This window comes from Girardinichthys multiradiatus, chromosome 5, assembly GCF_021462225.1.
Source record: "Girardinichthys multiradiatus isolate DD_20200921_A chromosome 5, DD_fGirMul_XY1, whole genome shotgun sequence".
NCBI lineage: Eukaryota > Metazoa > Chordata > Actinopteri > Cyprinodontiformes > Goodeidae > Girardinichthys > Girardinichthys multiradiatus.
In genome coordinates this window covers 2,614,373-2,641,372 of record NC_061798.1, presented here as the reverse complement: position 1 = coordinate 2,641,372, position 27,000 = coordinate 2,614,373, and the positions used below count along the sequence as shown (strand labels likewise).

At 41.4% G+C, this 27,000-nt stretch overlaps 1 long non-coding RNA gene across 1 annotated transcript in view; it reads right to left on the bottom strand.

The window, feature by feature from the left end:
- The window catches only part of LOC124869143, a 175,785-nt gene that overhangs the window by 33,974 nt on the left and 114,811 nt on the right, over positions 1-27,000 (bottom strand). The window contains exon 2 of the long non-coding RNA XR_007038501.1: positions 15,425-15,459. This is a non-coding gene — a long non-coding RNA (uncharacterized LOC124869143). The remainder of the gene's footprint in view (positions 1-15,424; positions 15,460-27,000) is intronic.

Here is a 27,000-nt window from a genome sequence, read left to right as displayed (position 1 = left end):
AGTTAAGGTTTTGACTTGTTCTTTTGTTATTATTCTTCTTAGATTTTGAATCATGCTTCTGTTATTTTCCTGGTCATGCTTTAGTTTTGTCATCTTGTTCATGTTCTGTCAATTAAGTTTATTCAGTTCACCTGTCCAAGTTAATCTGTCTCCTTGCTCCACCTGGTTTTCACTCCATATATACACTCCTGTTCAGTTGTTCATCATGGAAACATTTCTCATGTCTTGTTCTCATGCTCATGTCTTGTTTGCAAACCTAGTCTTGTCTTTTTGATCATGCCACGCCTGTCTTGCCTGCCCGTTTGTTTTGTTCTTGCCTCCTGCTGAGTGTAAATTTTTGTAATTAAACCTTTTTTCACTTACCATCACAATGCCTGCTCGTCTGCATTCTGGGGTCCAATATCTCGTAAACTGTAACAGAATGTTTCCGCCAACCACGGACCCCGCGGACACGCTGAAGGAAGAAGCCTTGGATTGCTGGGTTGAACGGCAGGAGGAGGCGATGAGGAATCTGCCGACCGACCTGGAGGTTCTACCCTCCCCACTGCTACTGGAGCAGATGGAGCGTGAGGCGGTTCAGCGCCATTCTCCACCTGCTCACCTGGCTGCGCACTCTGGTCCGGCAGTGAAGTCTTCTGCCTCCTCCTGCCGCAAGAGACATCGGCACGGAGCACCTTCCTGTGGTTCGGCTGGTGAGGAGGTGGTTTCCCAGCCAGCCTACATGAGGGCTGCGGCAAGTAAGCTTCGCCTGCCACAGCACTGTCTCCAAGGCTCTATGCAGCTCCGCCCATGCCGTCTTCGCTCGCTCCAGCTCGGTGTTCTGAGGCAATACCTGATGAGCTGGAGCAGCGGTTAAGGTTTTTTGCTCGCCATATAAAGAGCTTAAGGAAGACCAGCCTCAACGCCCACCTTTGCACACTTCAAGTCTCCAGAGTGCAGCTGCTGCAGAGCAGCCCATGCCAGGACTCCAGGGAGCTGCTGCAGAGCAGCCTGACTCCAGGCCAGACACACCACAGCCTGACACACCACAGCCTGACATGACTCCTGACCCTAAGTCAGCCTCTGCTCACGTCACTGAGGGTCCGGCCGACGCCTCAGCTCCTGCTCACGTCACTGAGGGTCTCGGTGATGCCGCAGCTCCTGCTCACGTCACTGAGGGTCTGGCTGAAGCCTCAGCCTCTGCTCTAGCCACTGAGGGTCTCGGCGACGCCTCAGCCTCTGCTCACGCCACTGAGGGTCTCGGCGACGCCTCAGCCTCTGCTCACGCCACTGAGGGTCTCGGCGACGCCTCAGCTTCAGCCTCTGAGGGTTTGTCAGGCTCTGCTTCTGCCTTTGAGGGTTCGCCAGGCTCCATGCCTCTGGGGTTCCACAGAGTTTTGGGGGGACGTCTACTCTCCTCTGTCGGCCTCCTGACCTACCTGCAGGTTCCCTTCGCAGGCCCCCACGGCTTCGCCGCCGACTGCCCGGAACTCTGTGGTGCAGGTCTGGTTGCCCGCCTGAACTCTGTGCCTGCTGGGGACGACCCCCTGGTCCTCCTCCATGCTTCACGGTGGGAATCAGGCATATAGAGTCCATCCGTTCACCTCTTCTGTGCCGCACAAAGACACGGTGGTTGGAACCAAGGATCTCAAACTTGGACTCATCAGACCAAAGCACAGATTTCCACTGGTCTAATGTCCATTCCTTGTGTTCTTTAACCCAAACAAGTTTCTTCTGGTTGTTGCCTGTCCTCAGCAGTGGTTTCCTAGCAGCTATTTTAACATGAAAACCTGATTCACATAGTCTCCTTTTAACAGTTGTTCTAGAGATGTGTCTGATGTTACAACTATGTGTGTCATTGACCTGTTCTCTAATCTGAGCTGCTGTTAACCTGCGATTTCTGAGACTGGTGACTCAGATGAACTTATTGTCCACAGCAGAGGTGACGCTTGATCTTCCTTCCCTGGGGCAGTCCTCATGTGAGCCAGTTTCTTTGTAGCACTTGATGGTTTTTGCAACTACACTTGGGTATACTTTCAAAGTTTTCCCAATTGTTCGGACTGACTGACCTTCATTTCTTAAACTAATGATGGCCACTCATTTTTCTTTACTTAGCTGCTTTTTTCTTGCCATAATACAAATTCTAACAGTCTATTAAGTAGGACTATCAGCTGTGTACTGTATCCACCTCCTGCACAATGTAATGGAAATTATTTTATTAAGTGTTCCAAAGTGTATGACCTTTAGGTTACCTCACTCCTCAGAACATCTGTGTTAGAGAAGGAAGCTGTAAAGCCATTATCAGAAGTTTAATGGTTAAAACCCATGCTTTAGGGGGATGCCTCAGGAAGAGCAGGAGGGTCTAGGGCCATAAAACACAAACTCTGAAGTTGAGATAACACTGTCATGTTTGGTATAAATACTGTGTGTAAATGTTGATCGGGGCTCTGCTTCACTGACTAACCTCAGTGACAGGGTCTTCAAATCCTGAATGCCTTTGAATAAAACTTATAAAGACAAAGTCCGGATTTTATCTTGTTGTGAGTCAACTTCTCTCACACTTTGATAAGAAAATTCCACTACAACAACACAACTGATGGTCCCAACCCCATTTATAAGGCTTGAAATCCCACTTATTAAACCTGACAGGGCACACCTGTGAAGTGAAAACCATTTCAGGTGACTACCTGTTGAAGCTCATCAACAAAATGCCAAGAGTGTGCATAGCAGTAATAAAACCAAAAGGTGGCTACTTTGAAGAACCTAGAGTATAAGACATATTTTCAGTTTTTCACACTTTTTTGTTCAGTATATAATTCCACATGTGTTACTTCATAGTTTTGATGCCTTCAGTGTGAAGCTACAATATTCATAGTCATGAAAATAAAGAAAACTCTTTGATTGAGAAGGTGTGTCCAAACGTTTGGTCTGTACTGTATATACAGGTCCTTCTCAAAATATTAGCATATTGTGATAAAGTTCATTATTTTCCATAATGTCATGATGAAAATTTAACATTCATATATTTTAGATTCATTGCACACTAACTGAAATATTTCAGGTCTTTTATTGTCTTAATACGGATGATTTTGGCATACAGCTCATGAAAACCCAAAATTCCTATCTCACAAAATTAGCATATTTCATCCGAACAATAAAAGAAAGGTGTTTTTAATACAAAAAACGTCAACCTTCAAATAATCATGTACAGTTATGCACTCAATACTTGGTCGGAAATCCTTTTGCAGAAATGACTGCTTCAGTGCGGCGTGGCATGGAGGCAATCAGCCTGTGGCACTGCTGAGGTCTTATGGAGGCCCAGGATGCTTCAATAGCGGCCTTCAGCTCATCCAGAGTGTTGGGTCTTGAGTCTCTCAACGTTCTCTTCACAATATCCCACAGATTCTCTATGGGGTTCAGGTCAGGAGAGTTGGCGGGCCAATTGAGCACGGTGATACCATGGTCAGTAAACCATTTACCAGTGGTTTTGGCACTGTGAGCAGGTGCCGGGTCGTGCTGAAAAATGAAATCTTCATCTCCATAAAGCTTTTCAGCAGATGGAAGCATGAAGTGCTCCAAAATCTCCTGATAGCTAGCTGCATTGACCCTGCCCTTGATAAAACACAGTGGACCAACACCAGCAGCTGACACGGCAACCCAGACCATCACTGACTGTGGGTACTTGACACTGGACCTCTGGCATTTTGGCATTTCCTTCTCCCCAGTCTTCCTCCAGACTCTGGCACCTTGATTTCCGAATGACATGCGGAATTTGCTTTCATCCGAAAAAAGTACTTTGGACCACTGAGCAACAGTCCAGTGCTGCTTCTCTGTAGCCCAGGTCAGGCACTTCTGCCGCTGTTTCTGGTTCAAAAGTGGCTTGACCTGGGGAATGTGGCACCTGTAGCCCATTTCCTGCACATGCCTGTGCACGGTGCTCTGGATGTTTCTACTCCAGACTCAGTCCACTGCTTCCGCAGGTCCCCCAAGGTCTGGAATCGGCCCTTCTCCACAATCTTCCTCAGGGTCCGGTCACCTCTTCTCGTTGTGCAGCGTTTTCTGCCACACTTTTTCCTTCCCACAGACTTCCCACTGAGGTGCCTTGATACAGCACTCTGGGAACAGCCTATTCATTCAGAAATTTCTTTCTGTGTCTTACCCTCTTGCTTGAGGGTGTCAATAGTGGCCTTCTGGACAGCAGTCAGGTCGGCAGTCTTACCCATGATTGGGGTTTTGAGTGATGAACCAGGCTGGGAGTTTTAAAGGCCTCAGGAATCTTTTGCAGGTGTTTAGAGTTAACTCGTTGATTCAGATGATTAGGTTCATAGCTCGTTTAGAGACCCTTTTAATGATATGCTAATTTTGTGAGATAGGAATTTTGGGTTTTCATGAGCTGTATGCCACAATCATTCATATTAAGACAATAAAAGACCTGAAATATTTCAGTTAGTGTGCAATGAATCTAAAATATATGAATGTTAAATTTTCATCATTACATTATGGAAAATAATGAACTTTATCACAATATGCTAATATTTTGAGAAGGACCTCTATATATATATATATATATATATATATATATATAGAAGCGTTTGTGTTTTATTTCGTGCAAGAGTGATTTATCTGTCAAAGTAATGTCAAAGTTCCCCTGCCTTCGGTGAAGCGGTAACTAACTGTAATTATTAAGAGCTTTGAGCCCATAATCACAACACCAGAGGACATCTCTGATTTCTATTTGTAAGTAATGATGTTTGGTTAAGAAATAATTTTATTTACAACTGAGAGACTCTTATTTAGAACATTTTTATGACATGCACATGTAGAGTAATGGGGATGGGCACACTTAATAGCATCCAGAAGGGGATCTATTTAATTAGTCTCAGCTCTGGTGCATGTGCCCACCTCTAAATGTTAGGTTGCATGTAGACATTGAGGGTTCTGGGTGGGGACTGTGGGGGGACATCCTGGTGCCGGCCACTGTCCAGCAGTAGATGGCTGTTCCAGCCACTATCCCCATCCACAATCTGTCTTAAATGCTCTCTATAACAACATGCATCAAGGTTTGGGGTCTTTCCACACCCCAGTTCACTGTTTGCCATCTAGGTGTGGAGGCTAGGAGGAGGAGCGGGCCTTCTGGTTTCGATCTGGGGGTGGAATAATGCCGGAGCTGGCGTTTTACTTTTTTATTTCAGTTCCTGGTTTTCTTGGCCTTCTTCCACTGCTTCCTTCTGCTTACTCCAGTGGAGTGCTGGTGGAGTTTTTTGAAAGTGGATCCATAAACGTGAATGTAGGAAGAATAGTCGTCTTGCAATCAGAAGGTTGTGGGATCGATTCCCCTGGGCAAGGCACTTGACCTCAAGTTGCCTACCGATCTGCGTATCGGTGTATGAATGTGTGAATCGCACTGATTGGGTGAATGTGCCTCTAGTGTAAAGCACTTTGAGTGGTCTGAATGTCTGGAAAAGCACTATATAAGTTCAGTCCATTTACCATATCCACATTGTTCCTGATGTTTTTAGCAACAACATGACAAAAGTTAGCTGTTTCTGCTAGCTCCTTTTCAGAACCAGCCAGGCAGCCATAATGACACTCAGCACCTATTTCCCAGAGGCTTGACCTCAGCCAACAGGAGAGAAGCTGAGGCAGTGATACATTTCCAAAAACCGCCCCCTCTATCTCTGTTCCGCCCTGTTTCTTTTTACATTTCCAGCTGTATGTTGAGGGGGTAGAGACAACACAGGAACCAAGGAATGTAAAACAGAAACACAGAAATAAATTGGCTCAGGGAGATCCGTTGGGTAAGAAAATACAAAAGGGAAATATTACAGGAGAAAATATATCCGTGCTAAAGAAATAAAAGGAGTGTAAAATAATTCGGAAAATAATATTTTTTTTAGAAAAAAAACATGTTAAATATATTTAGATGGTGATAAATATGAAAGAAATAAAGGGGCTAAGAAGAGAAAACAGCAAGAAATATACTTGTACTAATTGAGATAAAAAAAAGGTATAATTTCACATTTTTGGTTTAAATAACAAATAAGCATTATAGCAAATGAAGGAATTACAACAGTTAAAGATTAACATGGAAATATATGTTTATATCTGATAAACTCATCAATTATTAATAAATGTCTTCTTTTTTATTATTTTTCTAATTAACAGCACTCTGATTTAGCTCTAGCTACTTTTGGCCCAGTAATTATTTTATTCATAGTCATTATTAGTCATATTTCTGTATTTATTCTTAATTATGGCAGGATTCATCCATCATAAATGAAAAGGTCTTTGGTTGTGTGTTTGGGACTACTTTTTCTTTCCATGGGAAAAACTGTACCTGCAGTTTCCAGGTCTTTCGGAACTCTCTACTAGTGCTCCTTGGCTCTTGGATAACACTTATGATCATTCATTAGAATCTGTTGGATATCTTATGAGGGGCACTTGGGCATTGGTGGTTTGTGGTGAAGTTTAGCTAATTTGGGGGGTGGGCTAAGGAGAAACAAATTTTTTGGCTTAGCCGCAAAATGACACCGTTTTATCGTAACAGTGACAACTTTTAGCATAGCGACCCGCTACGCTCAAATGCACTGGCAAGAACCCTGAACAGTGACACTTTGTTGAGCAGGTCTCTGTTTTCACCAATCAGACCACTCTTCGCAATAATTTGGTAATGAGAAACCTTTTTTATAGGGCATCACTTGTCTAAACCACTTATACTGATTAACACATGAATGTTTTCTAAATACTGACAGATTTAGACTGTTTTTTTTTTACTTTGTCTTTTTTGCACATCCTTTTCTCCATGTGTCATTGCAGTTTGTTTTTTTCATCTCCACACATGCTTTCTGTCTCTGTGATGTGCAATAGAATTCTGTAAACGTTTTTACAAAATTTGTACCATTATTGTTTATTTATTTATTTTACAGAGGATTTTGCATTCTGTTTCCAGTTTATCTATTTATACAGTTTGCTTAATAGTTTTAGATGTTTTTCCCTGTAACCTTTCTTACTCACACCCCATCACATATATAGGGCAAACTCTTCCACAAGTTGTAGGTCCAGGGATCAAACTTCCTCTCTACCACTGAGCTACACTTACACCTCCTGTTGGGAGAGTGGAGCCAGGTAAAACTGCTAAATTTTTTACAACACAATGGTATATATCATTCCATCTGTCAAAAGGTAGTGAGTTCAGAAGGCGGAGACTTGCTTTAAAAACTTAATAATTAAATAGGTCAGGACCACAGGCCAGACTGGTTTGTTTGTTAGGCATAGGATGGTGTCCGTTTTAAACTGTGCTGGTTCAACACTGTACTAGAAAGATGTTAAAGATGTCTGTAATAGAGCTGAGCGATATGGACAACAAAACATCACAATCAGTTTTTTCTATATTGAATGGTTTCAATAATTATCTCAATACAGTTTCAAATGAAAGTCTACTTTTAATGATAACTGAAGAGATTTGTGGGTTGCAGTTTGTGTATATGGCAAAATCTTCAAGAAATGGCATGGCCTGAAAACCCACATGGCCAAAATACAATGCTTGATGGGGAAGCAGGTGGTGTAACGCACAGGTCTAGTACCTGGTGGGACACAAGAAGAGCCTGGTCTGGAATCACCACAATGTGCCCAGTCCCTAGCACTCTCCTACCCTATGTCAGACATTCAGAATACCACCGGATCAAGTAGCCTGCTGCAAATAAAGAGAGCGAGTGGCTTTAATTTGATGAAAACCATGACCAAGTCCTTGGAGCTACCTTGTCCACAATGATCACCAGCATTGGTTCCCGAAAGGTTTGGCACCTGAGTGGCATAGGACGAGAGGCAAAGAGAGAGCCAGGAAACGCTTTGCCTTCATCTCTAATCCCTTTGGATTTACCAATAAGGTCTTCAGGCAGAAGAGAAGTTGTAGTCTTGCATGCACTAAAGAAGGTTAACAAGTACCTCAGAGCCACCTACAGTGACATTGCAAGAGGTGAAGACCTCGGGCAATGTAAGACCTTTGTAATCTCACTGCAACCCACCTTTGACTTTAATACCAAAGAGCAAATGTTCAATAAAGTTCAAGAAGTTCTCAAGGCTTCTAGAACAAACAAAGCACCAGGTCCAAATAGGGTATCGCATCAACTATAAGAGGTGCTCAAAACTTTTTTTTTCTTATGTCTCCTGCACTCTGAGTGCCAAGAAGAAGCACAGAAGAAACTGTAATGGAGCATTGCTGCTTCTGCTCCGTGTATCCAGATTATTTCAAATGCAATGGGCACAAAGACAGAAATGAAAGGAAAAAAATAAGAAAAAAAGGGAGAGAAGTGGGGCAAAAAAGTTAGGAGGAAGAGACAGAGATAAGAATAGAGTAGAGAAAGAAGTATAAAAAGAATACAAGATAACACTTTATAGGTACACGTCTACACATGCAGATGCGAGAGAGAAAGAAAGAAGAATAAACACAGGGACAAACAATAATTATTATATTATAACAACAACGTCACTGAGAAGTACAAGGTATTAATTAATAGAAGGTGTATTTAGTGGCAGGGAGCGTGATGAGGGAAAAAAGGCCCCAAATTTGATGTAGGGCCTAAAATCATCCAGGAGAGGAGAAAGCCCAAGACCCAACTTGACAGAAAAACTGGCACACACAGTCACCGTCACACTTTCCCAAAGTCATGCATACACATACAATCAGTCCCAGATTTTTTACAGCATTACTGCAATAAAATTTCAGTCCACTAATGTTGGTGGTGACATTACTTAAAATAAATTGCGCTCAGTGTTTTGTTAATTTAAAAATAAGAAAATGCAATCAAGAAGGCAGTGTTGTGGGTTACTGCCACTTGGTTTTAAGGACAGATAGATCTGGATGTCATCTGCATTGCAATGGAAGGACAGAAGATGCCATGTAAAAATAGCTCTGAGTGGCAGCATATAAAGGGAGAAGAGGAGGGGTCAAAGAATGGAGCCATGTGGCACCCTAAATGACAGAAGAGCACCTGAGAAACCAAATCATAACTGTAAAAGTTCTGCCAGTAATATATGATTGAAACCACTTGAGAACTGAGACATGGATACTGACACGGTGGTTTAGTTGAGACAAGAGGACAGAGTGATCCACAGTATCACAAGCTGCTGTGAGGTTCAGCAGCACCAGAACAACCAGACAGGTTTCATCAACAGATATAGCAATGTCGTTATGCAACTGGGGGGGGGGGGGGACACAATTCCTGAAATTAGACAAAGTAAAAAAGAGAAAAAACAACAGACCTATGATATTAAAAACTTATTTAAAAAAGATTGTCAGTAGGAAATTAAGAGGGCAATTTATGGTCCTCGTGCGTTGCACAATTTTCTCAGTGAAGAAAATAAATACTGATTCAAACTGCTTAAATACAGTAGAACCAGCAGGAGAAACAGAGCCAGTTACATTAGTAGTAGAACCAGAAGCCTGTCTAAATGCCACTTTTTCAATAAAAAAGAGAGAAAATGCTCACAGGTAATAACTGAAGCATCCAACAGAACAAATAGGACAATGGCTGCTATTAGAGATCATTTTAGACAGAAATTGGGTATTTGTCTCATTAACAGATCTCTGGCAGTGGGCAAGACTGTTGCTAAATAAAACCAGAGATGCATGCAGTTTGTCCTTCCTCCACTGTTGTTTATCCTTTCTGCATTTTTGCCTGAGGTCACGAACGGTGCTCTTACATAACCAGGACTCGATGCTTGAGCCCAGCAGGAGCAATAGAATCCTTGAAAGAGGTGAGGAAAAAATTAGGACATAATGTAGTAGCCAACCAATTAATTTAACAAACAATGAATCTAAAAAAGTGTCAGTAAACACTTCAGCTTTAGCAGAGGTGAGGATGCAATGTTGACAGGCCGCTGCCAATGGTCTACTTTCTGGAAAGAGGGCTGCAAGTTAAAAAATTATGGGGAAATATTTTGAGACAGCAGTCTAAGTAATTTCACAGCAAGAGATAGTCCATGTGTTATGAGGTCCAGGGTGTGCTGAAGGTGATGAGGTGGTCTGTTTTCTACCTGTGCCAGATTAAAAGATGCCAGGAGCCATGAGAACTCAGCAGCCTGTGGGTCATTCAGGCAGCAGATATGGATATTACGATCCCCACAAATTAAAGATTATCAGAGAATTCTTGAATAAAATCTTTATTGTATTTTGGCGTAGGATAAACAACAGCACATAAAACTAGACAGATGAGATCAACCACAAGCAACTGTTATTAAAAACAAGATTAAGAGACTGAGGGCAAGAGTCTGCATTTAAATTTGTCCTTGTAATTGGTAGCAGTGTCCCCACCACAACCTGGCAGACGTGGAAAACTGAAGAAAGAGCAGGCAGGTGGGAGAAGCTCTGAAAAGGCAATGTTGTTACCTGGTTTCAGCCATGTTTCTGTCAACAACAAGTCCAAAGAATGAGAAGAAAAGTAATCCGTAAAGATAAAAGTATTGTTCATAAATGATCTGGATTTGAACAGAGCCATGTGAATAGAGCTCAGGCTGCCCTGTCAGGATATACGGCGGAGGGAGTGCAGATTTTCCAGCATGCGACCTCACCTACAGATCCTTGGATACATACAGTGAGGAAGTGTGCAGCCGGCATCTGGTCAGTGGATAGCAGCCAGAGATAGCAGCATTCCATTGGGCAATGCACAATGAGATGGCAGTATTCACATAGAATTTTGTATGGTGACTGATGAGACAGCAGAGCAATGTTTGCCCAAAGTTTTACAATGAATCCACCTGCCCCATTAACATAAGCAGAAGATTAAACAGAGGTAGATGGCAAGCCGTTGCACAAGGGCACCCTCTTGCTTCTCCTTTATTATTTAAGATTCCCAGAAAACATCATAGTACACTTAGACCAGGCCTTGTCCTACTGTCAAAAACATCTGACAAGTGGTACTGTTCGAATTGACTGTTCTCTGGGAAGACCAAATGTTGGAGACGTTCGGGAGGAAGAGAGCAAAGCCCAAGAAGCTGGTAGGCAGATGCCAAAGCAAGGGGTAAAAGACTTTGTGCACTACATACTTGTTGCTCTTGCACTGCATTTGCAACATTTCTGCCAAACACCTGTACATGGTTCAACATTTTTGATTTGGACATTAAAATGACTGTGGTATACCAAATCAGATACTCTTCCATGTACATAGATTTTGGCATTGCGTATTTATATTGGCAGATATTTGTGTTGGAGGTACTAACTAAATTAATACGTTTTTGAACAGCATCTATATTGGGATGGTAAAACTGTTCAAAAACTGTAAATAAAAGCATTTACTAAAAATAAATACATAAATGTCATATCTTAGACAATAGATAAAACACAAAATGTATAAAACATGCAAACTTTACTAGTACAGTACGTATTTAAAATTGAGGTCTGTTGCTATAATTGACGTCTAATATATCCCCATTTGGACATCCTTAGTAATCTCTTTGCATGCCAAGGTAAAGATTATTACCAACTGACCGATTATTCAAATAATTTTTCCACTATATTGTTCTTCTCTTTATTTGGGCTTTGTTCTCTTGTCTGTGTCCAGGCAAACTCATCCTGAAACTTTCAGGGTTACAGAAAGAAATTAACAAATTTTCCACTCTTCACATTCATCATATTAGGACAACATGGGATTACTCTGGTCAATCATTTTGACATAAAGGCCTTTGTATATATCAAATGGAAAAAAAAAAATATATATATATATATATATATTATTCCAGAAATATATAGCAAAAGTATCAGTTTTAGTAAGACTAATCCTCATTTTCTTTGTGTTTTTCCATTTTTCCCAGTGACCAGGTTCAGTCAGGAGATTAAAGGTGAACTCCTAGGCTTTAACTCCTTTGCATGAAAAAGACTAAAGGCAGAAAAGATTTTCAATTGGAATGCGTGTCAGACTTTTTTGTGCAAGTGTGTTTAGAGGGATTATTGAAAGAATTTCTGAATCACTAAGGGTTTTATAGTGTTTCTGGTTGTACAATCCTGAATATTTCAAGAATTTGTGGCGGTAGCTTGAATTAAGTATATGGTTTTTAGATAGTTTATTCAATTTACATTCATTTATATATACTTGTTAATGTCTATATTTATTTAATTTAGTGATCTTTACTTCTCTATTTGCTTCGGCTCCATAAACATGTGACAAAAACACAGAAGTTAATAATTTGTGTGAACCCTTTTTTAGCAGCCAGTAGAATGGGAGCAATGACTTTTAGGAGTATATCTCGAGATGTGCTTGAATAAAAATAAAAATGTGTAAAATTTATATTCAATAACATACTTAAAGAGAGACAGAGAGAGAAGGAGAGAGACAGGAAGAGACATAGAGAGAGCAAAAGAGAGAGAGAGAAAGAGACAAAGGATGGAGGGGCAAGACAAGGAGGTAACAGTTCTGCATAATTCATACTCCCTAATCTGCTCTGCTGTCCACTCGACTGCAAGTGTATGTCACATCAATTTTGTCATCTGTACACACTGAAAGACTATCCGCGTAGGTCTGCATGCAGTTTAGATTTTTGTGACTACGCTGTGTACACTGACAGTTGTGATCAAACTCCCAGTCAAAGGATGGTGCCAAAACAAACAGCAGATAAAGAAAACGGGAAATCACATCACAACCAGAGGAAGAAAACTGCTGCATTTTTTATTTGGATAACTTTGCTCTCAGAGACAAGGAAACAGAAACTGGAATAATTTCCTGGTTACAAATCAGTATTATTTCTTACCAGTTTTTCTTGTCTGACAAGACAGTGTACAAACCAACACATTATCGCTCACTATGAGGCTTTGAATGAAACTTAAAGTACTACTAAAAGTACTATGACTACAGGTAAATGCTTGTCTGCGAGGTCTAGGCAGCTTACACTCACTGACATGGAGAATTTAAAACCTTTATCTAGAAGTGAGGCATCTGGTCTGGTAATCTTTAAAAGCATTATAGATTTAGGCCTGATTTTGAGCAGACCCTGAATGCAAATTTAGCTCAGGTGATTGTTTTTTTTATTTTTATTTAAGCACATTTCTTACTGACAAATATTCTTAAGATAAAAATGTTAGGTATGACACATTTTATTCATCTTTTAATAATCAGGTCTTTTGCTTTCTTTTTAATTTTAAAATAAATAGGACCTCAAATATTCAGCGAATGTTACTCAAAAGTAGATCTGGGTGCACTACAATCTACATTTATTTGGTGTATTAAACACCAAATAAATGGATCCCTTTCCTACAAAACTGCTAACTTTATTTCTTTCAAAAAATATTGCACATGTAGTTTATTGTTGAGCAGGTAAAAAGTCTATGTTTTTGGGGTTTGTGTACAGGTCCTTCTCAAAATATTAGCATATTGTGATAAAGTTCATTATTTTCCATAATGTCATGATGAAAATTTTACATTCATATATTTTAGATTCATTGCACACTAACTGAAATATTTCAGGTCTTTTATTGTCTTAATACAGATGATTTTGGCATACAGCTCATGAAAACCCAAAATTCCTATCTCACAAAATTAGCATATTTCATCCGAACAATAAAAGAAAGGTGTTTTTAATACAAAAAACGTCAACCTTCAAATAATCATGTACAGTTATGCACTCAATACTTGGTCGGGAATCCTTTTGCAGAAATGACTGCTTCAGTGCGGCGTGGCATGGAGGCAATCAGCCTGTGGCACTGCTGAGGTCTTATGGAGGCCCAGGATGCTTCAATAGCGGCCTTTAGCTCATCCAGAGTGTTGGGTCTTGAGTCTCTCAACGTTCTCTTCACAATATCCCACAGATTCTCTATGGATTTCAGGTCAGGAGAGTTGGCAGGCCAATTGAGCACAGTGATACCATGGTCAGTAAACCATTTACCAGTGGTTTTGGCACTTTGGGCAGGTGCCAGGTCGTGCTGAAAAATGAAATCTTCATCTTCAAAAAGCTTTTCAGCAGATGGAAGCATGAAGTGCTCCAAAATCTCTTGATAGCTAGCTGCATTGACCCTGCCCTTGATAAAACACAGTGGACCAACACCAGCAGCTGACACGGCACCCCGGACCATCACTGACTGTGGGTACTTGACACTGGACTTCTGGCATTTTGGCATTTCCTTCTCCCCAGTCTTCCTCCAGACTCTGGCACCTTGATTTCCGAATGACATGCAGAATTTGCTTTCATCCGAAAAAAGTACTTTGGACCACTGAGCAACTGTCAAGTGCTGCTTCTCTGTAGCCTAGGTCTGGGGAATGCGGCAGCTGTAGCCCATTTCCTGCACACGCCTGTGCACGGTGGCTATGGATGTTTCTACTCCAGACTCAGTCCACTGCTTCCGCAGGTCCCCCAAGGTCTGGAATCGGCCCTTCTCCAAAATCTTCCTCAGGGTCCGGTCACCTCTTCTCGTTGTGCAGCGTTTTCTGCCACACTTTTTCCTTCCCACAGACTTCCCACTGAGGTGCCTTGATACAGCACTCTGGGAACAGCCTATTCGTTCAGAAACTTCTTTCTGTGTCTTACCCTCTTGCTTGAGGGTGTCAATAGTGGCCTTCTGGACAGCAGTCAGGTCGGCAGTCTTACCCATGATTGGGGTTTTGAGTGATGAACCGGGCTGGGAGTTTTAAAGGCCTCAGGAATCTTTTGCAGGTGTTTAGAGTTAACTCGTTGATTCAGATGATTAGGTTCATAGCTCGTTTAGAGACCCTTTTAATGATATGTTAATTTTGTGAGATAGGAATTTTGGGTTTTCATGAGCTGTATGCCAAAATCATCCGTATTAAGACAATAAAAGACCTGAAATATTTCAGTTAGTGTGCAATGAATCTAAAATATATGAATGTTAAATTTTCATCATGACATTATGGAAAATAATGAATTTTATCACAATATGCTAATATTTTGAGAAGGACCTGTACACACACATTTCTGGCCCGTGTGGCAAAATGTTACCACTGATTTAGGTCCACATAATTTTCAAACCACATCATTCATGTCGTTCATACTACCAGAATAATGAAACACCTTCGAACATTAGATTAATAAAATAGAATAAATAAATATAATGTGAATTTGTAATGTGATCATGTTGATAAAAAAAATACTCCATAAAATGTAATACTTGTAATAAGTCATAAAAAAAAAATTATGACTTATTTATTTCAGTAACACATACACCAATGTGGAATGCTCAAAGCAATAAGCGGATTAAGTTTCTGAAGGCTGATTTTAAATACCTGAAATAAATGGTTTAGAATAATTCCAATTATGTGTACATCTGATCTCTATTCACCACATTTGTTACAAGCAGAAACATATAAATGCCTAGGTTCTGTGTGTGGTTTCCAGCAAAATGTGCATGTGTATGTGTTTCCTAAAAAACCTGACAGAGCAAAGCAACAAGAGCACGAGAAAGGACAGCAAAAGAAAGAGAGATCAAAGGTATTGATTTTCTTACTTTTAGTGGAGGTGAGGAGGCAGGCTGGGATTTACCTGGTAGGGAGAAAGGTAAAGAGAGTGAGAGAAAATGCTGTTATAAAACAATGAACAAACACATCAACTAGTAAGGCTTGCTGTGGGGTCCAACAGTGACAGTGTTATAGATTTCTGTATTGTAGAGGACAAAAAGAGAGGACAAGGTACACACACACAAACACACACAGTTATGTGCTAGTTTACTAGTATTCTAGTTGAAGAACTGGAAAGTGATCATATGCATAGTTGTATCCTAACAGCTAAAATGTTTATGCAGATGTAGATGCAGTTGTTCTTTTAAAACCAAGTTGTAAGTCAGAGCTAGTATGCTTCTGATCATTGTCTATTCATAAGACCTATTTGTGCAAGCTTTAACTTCTTGGCTGATGTCTTTAGAAGTTCCTTAGCATTTCCACATAAGGTTCTTACATTATTCTGCCATATATTTTGTGGAGATTATCAGGCCCCTTATGCAGAAACCACCAACACAACATGATCCTCCCAGCCCTGTACTTCACTGTTTGGTTTGTGTTCTCAGAGTTGAAAGATTCTGCATTTTGTCTCCAAATGTAACAACCGTATGCATGGACAAGAAATTTAAATTTGAGTTTAATCATACCACAGGACATGTCTTGAAAAATGTTGGCACTGAGTGAATTTACAAACTGTAACCTAGCTTTTTATGTTGCTTTTGTAGTGGTGATTTCTCCCTCTCTGACTGGCCTTCTAGCTCATGTTAGTACAGGGCTCATTTAACTCTGCATACTGACATTCTCTGACCAGCTTCAAACACAAAGTATTTTTTCTGGGGTTTCACAATCAAAGATCTGTAGTAATAACTTTAAACATCCACTTAAGATATTGTAAATGCCACATCATCCACCATTAGCACTGGTAATAACATACACCTGTTTTTAATTTGGAAAATTGGAACATATTATAAATTAAAATCATACATGTGCGAATAACAGCAATCAAAAGTGCATTCTGCAGCTAATATATTTACAGATTAAACAAACAAATGCTGTGTCAAGCCATATGGCTTAGCTGCAGCAGTAAACAAGTCACCTTCTCTCGGGCTAAAAAGCAAGGCTTTAAATTAGAATAACAGCATTCTCTTTCCCAGCAGCATACTTATTTTTTCATGTACATATGACAACAAATGCAGTCCTCAAAATCTGTTTTGCCCCCTACCATGCTGTGGGTGGCAAAATTTTCCAAACCATCTTTTGGTTTACATGTACTATTGACACTGGTGAAAAGGTATGAATGTCTGTGTATGTCTGTTTTTGTGTGAAAGGGTGCCTGTTAGAGTTTGTGTGTGTGTGTGTGTGTGTGTATTTGCATGTGTGAATAGATACAATTTACTTTGGCATGCATCTTTGTTCAGCTTTGCTTTAAAACCTCCTAAAATATAAATGCTATGTTGAGCCTCAGTTGACTCAACTCAAATAGTAAAACAAATGAGCATACAATAAGTAGCAGAACACAATCATTAGACAAAACAGGATACAAAAACAAACAGTAAGTATGAATAGATTAGTACAATTTATATAGCTGGACACTTTCCAATAAAAGGGGATGTACATACATCTTGAGTTAAGCTGCCCGAAATCAAAATTGCTAAAAATGGAAATTAAGATAGAATGATAAGAGACAAACCAAAGACATGACAAAAGAAAACAATCTGTGGCTTATAAAATGCCAATTTGTGTTATTTTCCAAAAATGATTTCCCATGTACTTTGAGTATATGGTATGCATTGTAAACCATAAAAAACATCAGGCTTCTTAACTGGGCAACAAACGTTATTTTTGCAATCCCATGTGTTGGAAGACCAACTACCTGTGGTTCTAAAATTGTACACAGCTGAATTGATCGAGAAACTTTACAGTTGATTTACTTTAAGGACTGGGCCAGGACTGGGTCATCTCTGCAGGGGATCTTATTTCAACACAACACTTTCTTCTTAATGAGAATATACAAGTCACTGCCAGACTGTTGCTTTATGACTTACATCAATAACAGAGGAGTAAATCATTCATTATGTTTTAAGTGCATACACTGAACTGTGGTCTGCTTGGAAAATGTTTGCCGTTTTTCTAAAATCTGTTTGTAACAGTAGGACGGAATATTTGGCAGATTAATGCAATTGAATAAAAACCTTCCCAGATGATTTTCCCAAAGACTGTTTGGTCTAATATCCAACCGTCAGCTTTCCAAAGGCTTAAATTTAATGTCTGAAAACTACCTGCCTTTCGTTCTTCAAATGTTCACAACTGAATACATTTAGTAATTTTACAGTTATTTTGCACCAAATAATGGGCCAACAAATCAGGGGTTGGTTTCTGCAGAGGGTCGTATTTTAATTCAACACTAACTTCTTAATAAGAATAACTACGAAAAATGTGAAAATATACATAACAATAAGATTTCATAAACAAATTTATGGCATCAAAAGCATAGTTGAAAAATGTCATTGATTTCAAATGAAAAATTATAGTTTATATTGTTCTTTGGTAAATCAATAACTGAGCAGTCTATTTTGTTTGTATTACTGCTAATTGATTTAGCAGTCATTCATAGCTGAACAGCTTTATTTGTCATTGTGCATTTTGGCCAAAGATGGAGAAAACATCCCAGACTGCAGCTGGAAATGTGGGTCAGGAGGACTCCACAGGAATGCAGGCACAAGAAGCGATTGGATCGTTGATCCTGTTATTCTCAGAGGAGCATAAAGCTCTTAATGATTATAGCATTGAGCAATGTAAAGCAACGATTCAGAAGTTGCTCCAGGTCATTAAGAACCCACCAAAAGACAGACAGGTGGGCGATGTGTTAGGACAGCTCACTCTTTTAAATCAGCGAAGGGTCAGGTTGGACTTTGACCAGTATGTTAAACTGCAGTTTATGCTGAATGATACTTTGCAGACAACAGATGCCAGTAGGTGTGAGCTGTTAGAAGTGGAAGAGAAATTGGAAGTGGTTGAGTTGAGAGCCAGAAGGTTGGAGGTAGCTGAGTATAGCCAGAACACACCACCATCCCCAGAGAACAGGGGGGTGAAGATAAATCCCGTCTTACAGGTTCAAACCTTTGAAGGTGAGACACACCTGCAACACCCTCAAAGAACCTTCCACTCAGAGCTGGAAAATGTAAAAGCTGCTCTCCAGAGATTTCCTTCCTAAGCTCGTGGTTTTCCCCACACATCCACAGAGCCCAGAACAGGTATAAGTAGGCAGATTAGATTCAGTGGCGCAGTGTCCCACCCCACTGTAGTAGACACCCCTGAACAATACCTGGCGGTCGACTCACTTGGAGTAAATAGTTCAAGGTTTAGGGGCGAGCAGCCATCACACTTGACTTGCAGTACCCTCCTCTATGATCCCTCACCTCTGCCAAGGCGACAGGAGAGCCGTCTCTGGGACTCACGTGGTTCATACTGCCCTCAACCGCTGCCCAGGACCCAAGTCCATGGAGCACAGGGCCCACCATTGTACCATGAGCAGCCTCCAGTGCCTCCCCCAAGGGTGAAACGTGATGCCCTGACACACAAGGGATGCAGCAGGAGTGAACCTTCAGAAGATGACTCAGACGGGCCAGCACCAATCTCTGAGAGTGGATCGTGCACACGCCAACTTGAGTCTCTTGCCCAAGGCATAGAGCGTTTTGACCCTAATAAAGAGGAATCAAACACTGATGATTATCTTAGGGAAGTCAACCACTGCCTTTTTGACCTGTACTGCCCAACAGCACAGGAAACGTTGAAGCTCATCTGGAAGACAGCATCCAGGAGCGTCCATGTTTTCATGGAGAGCCTGCCATCTAGAGTCCATTTTTCAACCCTCTGTGAAGCTTTAAGGGAAGAATATTCTGTGTACACAGACCAGGCCTCCACAACACTTGGTGCTTTGGTTATCCAGCAAAAGAAAAGCGAAGCACCCAGAGAATATTACCAGAGCCTGAGAGCCACTTACTTCCAAGGTGGTAATGCTCCCACCATAGAGGAGGACCATGCTTTTAAATCATTATTCCTCCACAGCCTTCATGAAAGGGTACGTTACAGCATTACTATGAACTGTAGAACAAAAACCCTCAACATGCAAGAGAACCGTAAATATGCTCAGATTGCGTGGGAAACACGTGCAAGCCCTACTAATGGATCAGAAGGTGAGGCTAGAGTTTTACAGGTGCACACAGAAGAAGACAGTCTTGCGTTAGAAGGCTGAGAAATGCCTTCAAACAGAACCCATGTTAAGAACAGTTTAAGGGAACAAAATAAGTTTGGTCAGCTGGACCGGGGGGGGTGGTACTGAGTACCAACCTCAGTCAAAGTTGCCAGACCACTTCTGGTCGAACAAACAACCTGACCATCACGTGAGGCCCAAAGGTAAGCCTGATGGTAAAGGTTGGAGTCAACATGCAGGATGGAACCTGAGGAGAGAGATAGAGGATGCCTTCCGCAAGATTCTGACAAAAGCAGTGTGCCAGGCATGTGCCCAACCTCCACCATCATTAGAGCCAGCTGACCATCCGGTGAAAACGGATCCAAAACCCCCTTCAGCACGACTAGGCGTGGACCCAGTCTCCACAGCCATCAGAGTCTACCTGATAAGATGGAGAGACAAGCCTGAGAAATCTCAAGAACCCCTTGGGACCTCATTAGGAGAGACACCAAGGACTCTCTTCCTAAAATTCTTGGGCGAACTAACCCACAACAAACATGCCCGTCGCCTATACTGTCCGACCGTTATAGGGGGGTGTGTTAAGGTGAACGCACTCCTGGATACAGGATCAGAAATTAGCCTGATGTGTTCAACCCTGTTTGAGGAAGTGAGTAGAGCCATGCTCGCCTTTGGTAAACCATTTCAAGTTGAGGGTTGTAATGCAAGCATCACCATCTACACCCAAGACCGTTCATATATAACCAGTCGGGTGAGGCTGGATGTTTCATTCGAAGACATGATTTGGGGCACCCCATTTACATTTGCACATTGGACACAGAGCCTCTCCTTGTCAGCCAGGACCTGCTGGACAGGCTGGCCCCACTCATTGACTGCCACCAGCACCAACTCTGGGCCCAGGTGGAGGTGCCAAAACCCCTGGGTGCAAGCAGTAAACTACCCTTTGGGACCAACCAAGTTTCCAGCTTGGAGGGGCCCAGAGAACCTTTAGCGAAGCTCATGGCTTCGACAGAGCCAGTCTCGGGCACCCCTGGTGCACGACTGCACCCAACCACCCATGGAACTGCCCTCCACAGTCATGACTCATTTCTTTGCTCTTTGAAAAGTACAGGTGTGAAACCTTACAACAAGGGGTTGTTTGGGCCCAAGCCAATGCTCCCTCAAGTCCCTTCTGGGGAACCCCTGTGATCATGCTGTCAGGGCAAACCATTCCTCAGGCCTGCCAGGTCATCAGTGAGACCAATTCACTAATACCACAGTGAACAGTGGGTGTACTGATCCCTCTGATAATCAAAAAGGGACAGAAGCTTCAGATCACCCTTGTTTTCTTTCAACCTTTTCCCTACTTCCGGGAACTGAACCTGGTAGTCTGTGGCACATCCATGCTTGAGCTGAACAACCACTCAACTTTTATTTTGGTGGAGAATCCAACCAAGTGCCTATCCAGGTAACCACAAAAAATCCTCTGGATTTTCATGACTTTGAGCTAACCATCCCCGTCATTGCCCTTATTCCTGTCCGGTAGACAGGACTCTCCAGACATTTTGTTCACGTTTCCATCGGACATGATCACAGTTGAGAGACATGAAGTTTCAACCACCAAATCCACCTGTGCTGCCACCCTGGGGGCTGAAGGCAACCAGGTGGTGTAAGCACTGGCAACACACCCCGGGAAACCAGGTCAAGAAGAGCCAGGCACCCGGGACTCATCCAGCGAGCCTTACCTCGGTTTTGAGACCGAGGTCAATGAGCAGTTGGAGAAAGCCAATGTGCTAAGCACCGAAACGCAAAGAACAGCGCTTAAGAAGCTGTTTCATGAATATCAGTCAGTCCTATCGAAGGAGTCCCATGATTGTGGGGTCACCGACCTCCACACGGTTCGTATCCCAACAAACCCAAATGCACCCCTACATTTGTGTGCCAATATAAGATCCCTCTGGCCGCTTACGAGTCGATCCAGGCGATCCTCAATAAGCTGTTGGAGAAACACATCATTCATGAATGCAACTCCATGTATAACTCCCCGATTTGGCCGGTGTTAAAACCGACCAGAAAATGGCACCTGACAATTGACTACTGTTCACTGAACAAGCAGGTACCCCTCTCAAGCTGACCCATGATTCACGTGGACCAGGAGCTGGCTAAGGTGAGAGATGCTCGCTTTTTCACCACAGTGGATGTGGCGAATGGCTTCTGGACGATTAAGGTAGACCCAGCCACCCAGAAAACTCCACCCAGATGCAGTCATGGATCATTTCTTTGGTCTTTAAAGAACCCAGGTGTGAAAACTTACAACCCCAAAGTGGTGGAAGGTGTACACCTGGAAACCATGTTCATACCAGAAGTGCTCCTATCATTCTGGCTGGAAAAAACAGTAATCAGTGGAGAGCTGCATGACCGCTTGTGCCAAGAAGATCCCCTCTTAACTGAGGCACAACGCAGCCACACACTCCTTTTTGCAGATGGGCTCCGCCCTCTCCTTAAGACAGGCAGAGTGTGCACCTCCAGTGTGCAGATTGGCAAAAACAGCTCTGCCATGCTTTCAGTATTGTTCTAACAGACCAAAGGGGGGTCACATTATCCTACACCCATTACTCTCCCACAGGGGGCCATAGGAGCTACAAAACCACACTCCACACCCTTCCAACAGATGGCGTACTGGCCTCCAGCGTCTCATGACACTCAGGTCTACATCCAAGGATGCTTAACCTGCTGCCAGTTTCAAGCATCCCGGCCACTCAGTCAACCTCCTCTTCAGCGAAGGGGCGTTACATTACTTTGGTTCCACCTTCAGACCAACTGGGTCGAACCAGCTCCAAAATTAGCAGGTGGTAACAAATTCCTCCTAACTGTGACATGCAGCTTCATTAAGTCAGTACCAAAGGACATCGTCATCCCAGCTGGTGCTCTTTTGCCAAACCAGATGACGTTCTACATCGAACTCTCCTCCCCAAGAACAGAGCTTGTCTCAATGTCCGGGAAAGGAGAGACCAGTGCGTAGGACTAGTTTAAATAGGTGCATGTTTCATAAATTACACTAACATGCACTAATCACTAACAACTTTCTTCAAAAGAAACAGTTAAAAATATAACTACCTTCTAGGACACAGTGTTAGACTGTAAGTTGGTACGATACGTTTCCATTAACACTCTGCATGCACAGCCGACCCTCACAGAAGTGATTAAGAATGGTTTAATGGACACACATGTTGCCAGAGATTTCATGCAAAATCTTATTAAGAGGGGTTTGTTCATCTGTAGACAGTCCCACCAAGGCACAGATATGGTACCAACTTGCCTAGTTCTGCTGAACTTAGTAGAGAAAATCCTAAGTCCGCCACAGCAGAGACCTTGCAACCTCCAGAAACACACCTGGGCTTATAGCCTACGTACTGCAATTCAATAGTTTTTCTCTCTCTTTTCGCATCTAGATAGTTTAGAGACAGGAGTTATGTTAAACCCCATCAGTATTTGAAAGAGCTAATGTGTTTAAGCCTAAACCTGTTTTAAACATTGGTTTTTATTAAGATAACACACTGTATAGTCAGTTACAAACCAGGACTGACTCCCTCACATTTATTTTCCTGTGGTTCATAGCACCACCTATGACAATGACACAGGCTGATTGCCGTGCCTGACTGGAATTGGATGACTAAGCTATGACCCCATCGTTTGGTTATCTTGTTGTTTTTTTTTTTTTTGTGTGTTTCTTTTTTATTGTTGTTTCACTTTGTCTCAGGGTTACCAAAGATTATCACCAAAGGAATGTGATAATGATGTGAATGTATTGTTTTGTATTTTCTCATTGAACGACATACACAAGTATGAGTTAGTCAGAGTTTAGTCCTGCCCAGGATAACCTCTATCCTGCCCAATCATAGGCTTTTGAAGTTTTGAACCTCCATTCCTGCAAACAGGAACACAGAGACAGTCTTCCTGTTTGTTTTTGCTTCGCCACGGATCACTGATTTTCAGCTAAGGACAGAATGGGACCAGTAGCTTCAAAGACTGTGATTTATCTCACCCTTTGAACCTAGGGAGGAATGTTGGACCATTTGTTCGCTACTATACCTCCCAGTGTCATCTGCTTCTATATACCCCAGGATGGTCTGCAACCACAACTCCCAGCTGGCATTGCAGCTGATAGGAAGGGGCGTTGCAGCACTGATGTCACAGTGGGCTATATAAGGACACAGGAGGCGCCCATCTTTGCTTTTCCCCGCTGGAAACCGAGACCGGTTACCACGCAACAGAGGCACGCATCTTTCTGGAGAAGAAACTCACATGTGGGTTTTTATTAATTCTCCCCACTGGCCAAAACTCATGAGAAACTCATTGAGTTAAGCTTGCAGGGATAGGAAGACTTGCAAGTTTTACTTTACCGATCTAAGACGTGGATTTAACATGTAACCAAGCAAAACCCACAGAGGTTTTCCAACAAGACAAAATTTTCCTTTGTTTTTGTTCCAGTCGACTGCTGACGGTCCGTCATATTTTTCCCTTTTTGGCAAAGGAGGAAGGCAGGCCGTCTTTGAGTTTGTTACGGACGCATAACAAACTCCCCCCTCTCCCCCTGCTCCAGAGAAGATGGCACCAAGTAATCCCGTTTTGTTTTATTTTTCTTGGAAATAGCTTGGGCAGGATAGAGTAGGATTTTAGGGCAATTTAGAATCGCCACTTATAGTCCAATGTGTTCTAAGTTGTATGTGCATGCAATGTCTTATTGAAACTTTGATTGCTGTTGGACTCTGAAGCTGCCGTGCTTTGAAGCTATGCGTGTCTCACTGTGTTTGAACACCTGAGAGCTGACTCAAGTGAACTTAAAGTTGGACTGCTAGAACCTCATGATGGAATATTCACTATTCCTTTGTCTTCACTCTTTGTGTTTTTTCCACTGGTTGCCGCCTTAAGGTTTTATGACCCTTTGTGTGTCACTAAGCTCCAACTTTGGGGTTTTATGACTTCAGCCTGGTGGAGGCCACTCCCAAAGCTTCACCTAGTACCATATTTTCTCTTGTTTAGTTAGTTATTTTACCCCTTGTGTAGAATTTTTGCATGCTTGATTAGGTAAAGATTATTGAATCAGCATAGCGTGGTGTATCAGGGCTGTTGATTTAATAAATATGCATGTAGATAAAGCGTTTGTGTTTATTTTGAGCAAGAGTGATTTGTCTGTCAAAATAAGGTCAAAGTTCCCCCACCTTCGGTGAAGCGGTTGATTAAATAGTGACATCTTGTAATAGTTATCAATTATTACAGATAATTTAATAATTATAATTATCAAGGGCCTTGAGCCATAATTACAACACCAGAGGACATTTAAATTTGTAAGTAATGATTTTTGGTTAAGAAAATATATTTTTTTAAATTACGATTTTAAATTATAATTCTTGATAAATATTAATCAATAATCATAATTCTTACACAGTGCAACTAGGGATAACTAGGGATAACTTGAAGATGAGAAGAGTAGAGTAGATAATTCCAGCCAGAGACATCTTTAAATAAATAAAGATAAAGATTGAGAAAAAGCTAATTTTTTTATAGTCATTGTACCAACATACAATGTACAGTGGTACAAAGAGCAGAGAAAACTATAAATTGGACTTAATATATTGCTTATGTATATTGCACATGGTCCACTTCAAGGAAGCAAGTCCCCAATCAGAGTTATTATACTGTTGAGTTCTGAAGAGGTACCTCAGTGAAGGAAGAGGCTGGTCAATCATCTTCTAGGTGGTGTTGATGACCCTCTGTAGTGTCTTCTTGTGTCCAATGCTTGTGTCCAACCATATAGAGATGCAGTAAGTCAACAAAATCACGCTCAGCAGTTTCCATCACAGGTTGAGCCTTCTGAGGATCCTCAAAAAATTAATATGTAGCTGGGCTTCTTCCAATCGCAGAGGTGTTAGAGTTCCTTTAGAGGTCTGCATCCATGTGAACAGGAACTTAAAGTTGGCCTCCCTCTTGACACATTACTTATTAAAAGTGATGGGCTGAAGCTTAGACTTCCTTCTTCTTAAGTCAACAATATCTTTTTTGGTCTTACATGTATTTTCTGAAATGCTATGGGAGCTGTCATAGTTGTAAATGTTTACATATCCACCATATCAATGTATGAACTGTTGGGAAGCATTGGACTGCATTTTTTCTTTGGAATCTGATCTGAGTCTAGTCCAGTGACTGCTTTGATGGGGTTAGAATATGAGTCTTATTCAGGCTATGCTTGTTGCTTGTACTACAAGAGGGGCTTCCAGTATTTATGATGTCAAAAAACCACAATTTGGATAAAACCAATTTGAGTTTTGTTAGTTTGACTGGTCAAAACAGGCTGAATTTATACTTCAATTTAAAATATTGTTACTCCCTATTTTTGATGATAGATGGTTAGTATTGCTTTTGATGATTTGGGATGTTTTAAGTCACCAAACAGTTTTCAGGTATTCCTTTGACCTATATGATTTTAGTTGTGGAGGAGTTAATGATATATGTTTTATAAAGTTAGTTAATAGCTTTAACATGAATAACTAGTTTTCATGATGTTTACGGATTGGGTTTTGTTTTTGTCCCTTTGGACGTGTTATTGTTTTCTTGTTGTAACTCATTCTCCATAGCCACCATCCCTCTTGTCCTCCTGTGTTCTACCTTTACAGTTGCTCCAATTCAGTTAATCAGTCTTAACTGTTTCTTGTTCCAACTCCTCCCCAGACTAGTTTCATTCAGATAGTTTTAGATCCTTGTGTTACTCTCCCAGTTACCATCCTTTCTTGTGTCCTGCAGCTGTTTTTGCAGAATCTAACTGCCTGTTTCTAGGTCCTTATTCCAAAACACTAGTTATCACTGAAACATAGCTGAACAGTTTTATCCAACCCACCTCAAAGTGTGTTACTATCTAATCTTTTAATGAATGTCCAGACTCTACAGGTATTTTGTATTTAACCTTAGCATGTTTGATGATGGGATCTGCAGTCTCTCTTGTTTTTGGTCAAGTAACACATTAGAGGCATGTTAGGGTTCACTTCAGTTTTTTAGTTCACCTGCAACAGAATGCCGTCTGGATTAGCTTACAATTTGGCCTTTACATCTGCACACCCTTGCATCAATCTTGTGTGGAGGTTGGTTTTATACTGATCTGTCATCATTGGAGATTCTGGTGTTGTACCAGAAATTGACGATTCATGGGACAATATTAGCAGACATGGTTACACTAAGCACCACAACAAAATTCATATTTCTGCCCTTTTTTAGTTTTTTTTAGCACAATAATAGATGTGATTTATGGAGAACTACTTAAATAGTAAGCTAAGCATTTTGTCCTTAAAGTAAGAATACACAAACTACTGAAGCACAGTAACAAGGTAAATTAAATGTATTACT